This window comes from Crinia signifera, chromosome 7 (assembly GCF_055691185.1).
Source record: "Crinia signifera chromosome 7, ASM5569118v1, whole genome shotgun sequence".
In the NCBI taxonomy this organism is placed as follows: Eukaryota; Metazoa; Chordata; class Amphibia; order Anura; family Myobatrachidae; genus Crinia; species Crinia signifera.
Window position 1 is genome coordinate 189,919,828 of NC_139223.1, and position 5,789 is coordinate 189,925,616.

The window sequence follows — 5,789 nt, forward strand, 5'->3', positions numbered from 1 at the left end:
ACACCAGGGTCCCGCCATTGTCCTAATGGTGGTGTATGAGGCGTGACGTCACTTAGTGGCGGGCTCCTAGCACCACCGTCAGCAGTGCGGCCTGGCCCTAATGCAAATGTATATAGAACAACACAGTGTTGTTTGTGTCCCCCCCCCCCCCCCCATGCATTGCAAGGGCATGCTGGTACTTTTAGTTCCACAACAGGGAGCCTCTAAGCTATAGTAGCTCTGCCACCTCCAGGGAATATAGGTCCCAGGTGGGGGTCCTATTTATGCACAATAGAGGTCCCTATAGGATACTCTTACGCCCCATAAGGGTCCCTGAGAGTGTCACCGCGCAGGTCTTCCTGTGACTATTCCAGGTGCGTTTAGGTAGCAATCAATAAAATAAAAATGATTTATTAATGTACCATTTCTGGTTAATTGTCATTTCTATCCATTGCACAGCATCCTGATAAGCACCAGCACACTTATTAACATCATTTTTACATTAAGGTGAGCGCTGTGTATAAATGATCTATTTCCATCAGATGGAAATCAGTGGACATCAAATATACTTAGCTTGCCAGTCCGCCAAGAACCCCCGTGCCGGCCGCTCACCATATTCAACGTTCCAGGGGAATCCTGATTTCCCCAAACAGCGAGGCTCATGGCTAATGCAGGGAGCTCGCTGCATTTAGCCGCGAGCCTCACTATTTTAGCGGCCGCACACGCCGTTTCCCCCTCGCTCCAAAACCTAGCGAGGGGGAAACGGCGTGTGTAGGGGGTCAGTTGAATACTGACCCAGCGAGCAGGCAGCACTGCTCCCTGTCACAGTTCGCAGAAAGCATTGAATACACCCCTTAGGGTTCCTCACCTCCCTGGTCTTCCTGTCCGGGTGCAAGAGAAGGCATAGGTTGCAGAATTGCGCAAGTCTTCAGTGACATATGTGTGCACCTTGTTCTACCTTTGTCATGTGCGGAGAAATGTATATGAGGGTCGTTTGATAAGTGTGGTACATTTATATGGGATGGCGCCACAATCCCTTTGGTGACGTTACACCTGTAAAGTTCCACTCTTCTAATGTCCCATGTGAAGCATAGTTCACATGCGGTAGTTGGTTTTGCAGCTGCCACAAAAAAAGGAATAATACATATCTGTGCAAAATTACACAAATTGGGCTTTGAATTGATCACCTAACCAATTTATTCTCCAGATTTGGGGCCTTATTCTAGTTCACTCTTTATGACAAAATCCTTCTTAGATGGACAAAACCATGTGCACTGCAGGTGGGTCAGATGTTACTTGTGCAGAGAGAATTAGATTTTGGTGGGGTTTTACTTCAAAGTGAGATCTATATTGCAGTGTAAAAATAAAGCAGCCAGTATTTACCCTGCACAGAAACAAAAAAACTCACCCAAATCTAATTCTAATCTAATATAATCTAATTCTCTGTGAGAGATGTTTACAATATCCAGCATCGCTCACATTTGTTATATAAATTCAAATAAAAAATGTTGTGTAAAAAAATATTACATTTCCTATATAAAGTAAACATTACAGGTCATTATGAGGAATAAAAATGTTTGCTTGGCAATTTTCATACCTACTTTGACAAATTCCATTGGCCCTCAAAGGGTTTACGGAATCCGTGTATCAGATTGGAAAGGGCAAGTGGATTTTGCGCTAATTTTATCATGTGCTTGAAGGTCCGAATCAAGGACAAAAGACTTTACTGTATATAATGTAAAATATTTTTCATTTATTAAAAGTAGACATGAATTAAATAAAGATAACAGATTAAAATATCATGATTATAATGTTCAGCTTGTAATATACAGCTTGTAATTTTTGGAAATATTCTAAGTGAACCTCAGTGAAAGAGGTGAATGTCCTGCAAATATCAGAGCACCAGATGGAAAGTAAATTATGAGTATAAATCGCCTGGCCGTAGATTACGGCAATCCCGTTGGCAAAGGGTGATGTCCCTAATGATTGTTGGAACTTGTATAGGAAGGCACAGCCGATCAACCCGAGAAATTGATGGAAATAAAAATGCGAAATTGCACGTGTTTGACATCCAGTACGCGTTCACGTGCGCATTGGATCAAAGTTTGAGATCGGATGTGCTGCACGCCCGACCTCCGGCTCGGACAGCCTCTCAGCATCAGGGAATGGGATCCTGTACGATATATCATATGCAAAAGGACCGCATACGATATATCGTATGTGATCCGGCCAGTAGGGGAAGCTCCTGGCGGCAGGGCCGGCGCCACCACTAGGCAAATCTAGGCATTTGCCTAGGGCGCCGGCCACTGGAGGGCGGCATTTCCCCCCCCCCCCATGCCACGGGGGTACCTGTCCTGCGGCTGTGTATATAAAGCTTGCAGCGGCAGCGGGGGGTCCCTGCAGTCAAGAAATAACGAGCGCTATCCGCCTGGCTACGCGGAAGCGCTTCTGTTGTGGAAACACCGGCCAGCCAATCAGCGTGCGCCGTGCGGCCAGTTTTATATACAAAGCCGCAGGACAGGTACACCCCCCCCCCCCCCGGCACCGGGGCGCCCCCACCCCGACTCGCCTGGGGCGCTCCGGAGCCTTGCACCGGCCCTGCCTGGCGGGTTCAAGGGGTATCATATGCTACTTTTCCTCTCAGAAAAGTGGCATAGGGGCAGATTTATTAAGCTTGGAGAAGAGATAAACTGGAGATAAAGCGGAGAAAAGGTAAAAGGAGATAAAGCACCAGCCAATCAGCTGTGTTTAAAAAAGACAGTTGGGAGTTTATTGGCTGGTGCTTTATCTCCTTTTACCTTTTCTCCGCTTTATCTCCAGTTTATCTCTTCTCCAAGCTTAATAAATCTGCCCCTCAGTCTTTATTTTATGTTTTACAGAGTGCCACCCGCAGAGCTGTGGATATATGTATCCTGTCTTAAGGCCCCCATACATTAGGCCGACTTGTCCTTAGGACAAGTCGGACCCAATTCTCCTGTGAGCCGCCCGGCAGCTCCCCGGGAGGCTCACATACAATTTGGCACTTGATGAGCCAGTTTTTACATGTGATAAATCGCTTGCGATTTATCACATGTAAAACAAATGGGGAGCTGCAGGGCGGTGAGGAGCAGTGGGGGCGGGCGGCGGCAGTAGTGGGGGCGGGCGGCGGCAGTAGTGGGGGCGGGCGGCGAGTGATGCTGACCTGGCTGGGCAGCTGTGATCACAAATAGCAGCGCTGCCGCTGCGGGACGGGACGGGACGCACAGTGGCGGCTATTAGATTTTCAAAATCCCTGTCAAATGACCGGCCGTTCTGTGATTGGCTGAGAGAGCTCTCAGCCAATCACAGAATGGCCGGTCATTTGACAGGGATTTTAAAAATCTAATAGCCGCCACTGTGCGTCCCGTCCCGTCCCGCAGCGGCAGCGCTGCTATTTGTGATCACAGCTGCCCGGCCAGGTCAGTGTGTCTGCCCGCCGTGCTCCCCCGCCCCCCGGTGTCTGCATGCATATGCCTGACAGGTGGGCAGGCATATGCATAGCATACAGGGAGGTCGGATGATCTTATGTGCTGACCGTCCGACCTCCCTGATCCGGTCCGATGCGCACGGGACCGCGCATCGGATCGGATCATACATCACACACCTGCGATTTTGGGGCGATTTCATCCGGTTATCGGCCCAAAGTGCCGAAATCGGATGAAATCGTCCCAAAATCGTATAGTGTATGGGGGCCTTTAGTTACTTAAGTGGAAAAATGGACTTCAGGCAAACAAAATACCTCAACATGAGGCTTGGACAGGATAGGGGAATGTCCTTGCTGAGTACCATCTGGAATTTTACCACCATTTTGTAGACTGCTCAGAGCTAGACAAGAAACCTTGTGAAATTCTATATTACACAATAGACACCAATCGTTCTTGAGTGGAATAAGATCGTCTCTTCAAGGGCACTCAATGAGTTCATTCCAGACAGTGTAACACTAGCCCTGACACCAAACCCCTTAACAATGTTACCTTGTTTCACACCTTACTGACCGCCTTACTGTACGTCTTAATTATTAACCCTTTGAGTGGCAATGTTGCGGAGAGAGATCTTCAAAATAGCCATAAAAAATGCCAGCACCGCTCACAGCGACTTCTTTTTTATAGGTGCAATATTGAACTAAACTTCACTTGGCTGTGTCAGTATTCATTTATTCTAAAAGAACAGTCGCTGTGAACGATTTTTTGTGTGGGTATTTTGAGGACCGCTCACAGCAACGTTGGCGCTCAAAGGGTTAAGGGGCAGATTTATTAAGCTTGGAGAAGAGATAAACTGGAGATAAAGCGGAAAAAAAGGTAAAAGGAGATAAAGCACCAGCCAATCAGCTGTGTTTGAAAAAGGCAGTTGGGAGCTGATTGGCTGGTGCTTTATCTCCTTTTACCTTCTCTCAGCTTTATCTCCAGTTTATCTCTTCTTCAAGCTTAATAAATCTGCCCCTAAACCACATATATAATTATAGAGGGTTTAGCATAACCTAAAGCTGGCCATACATCAGAAAGATCGATCTTAAGATCGATTGCGCTCATGATTGTGTACAATTTCCCTTAAAATCCCCGGCAGTCCTTGGTGGTTTTTGGACACACAATCTACTCACAATCCATCATACAATCAGTCATACAATCCATCTGCTGATTCATTGTATGATTGTGTACACAAGATGTGCACACAATCTGCATACAATCCATCTTACAATCAATTGAGATTGTATGATTGGGTACAATATCTTTCTGATGTATGGCCACCTTTACACATCTATCTTGGTACAGTAGAGTGGGAAATGTTACCACAGGCCCAACAGTCACTATTATTTAGATTTATTTTTCACCAGCATAATAGTCAGCACCAGTATTGTGTAAATATAAAGATTGTCATTTTCATACGAAGAGAAAAAATATATTGGGTCTAGTGCAGACTTTTTAGTTTTAATTTATAATAATTTAGTTTTATTTGCAAAGTTTTTTCCCTCACGATATATTCAATAATGTTTATCATCTAGGTCAACTTATGATGGGTTGTGGTAAAAAAAAATGCTGAATATTCCAAATACTTGCAGTAATACATAATAAGGTGACACGTTTGCCTTAAGGATACACATCATTTGAGTTTGCCAGATTTTCTGTTCTATACAATTAATCATACCCCCATACATGGTGCAAGGTCCCTGGTAATATATTAATATACGTGTTATAGCTTAGTTAAACAAAATGCGTGTGACTATATTTATAGATCAAAAAAATCCTGACACATACTAATAAGTAATAAAAAAAACAAATCAGTTTGTTTCAACATAGGGCCCTGTTTGCATTTATTGTTTACATAAAATAATATTTCCTGCGCAGTCATAGAGATATCACAGCATATTGTATAGGAAGGTGATACACAGTCATAACTGTTCAGAGACATAAGGCTCATGTTAAGTTGGACCTAAATTGTGATTGCAAAATGCACAATTAAATTTTGGGCCATTGTCATGGAGACAATGGCGGTGTCTGGTTTACACAATGAGATGAGGCATCACAGTGGTAGTGCATTTCCTACACAATATAGTACACATCCGGACAGTGCTCTTACTGCCTGGAAAGGAGGGGGTTTGGCCTGCGAAAGGGTGCGGTGTGGGGGCTGTGATGCTGCAAAGGGGCGGTGCTGGGGTGTGGTTACATGGTCAGATTATAAAGGCCATGACACCTCTATACAATATGGATATTATTGCAATTGTACAGCAAAGGGTGTGGCTACGATGGCGCAATTAAGCACAAATTGTGTCTTTGTCCGTCTGGGCCGCCCACTTT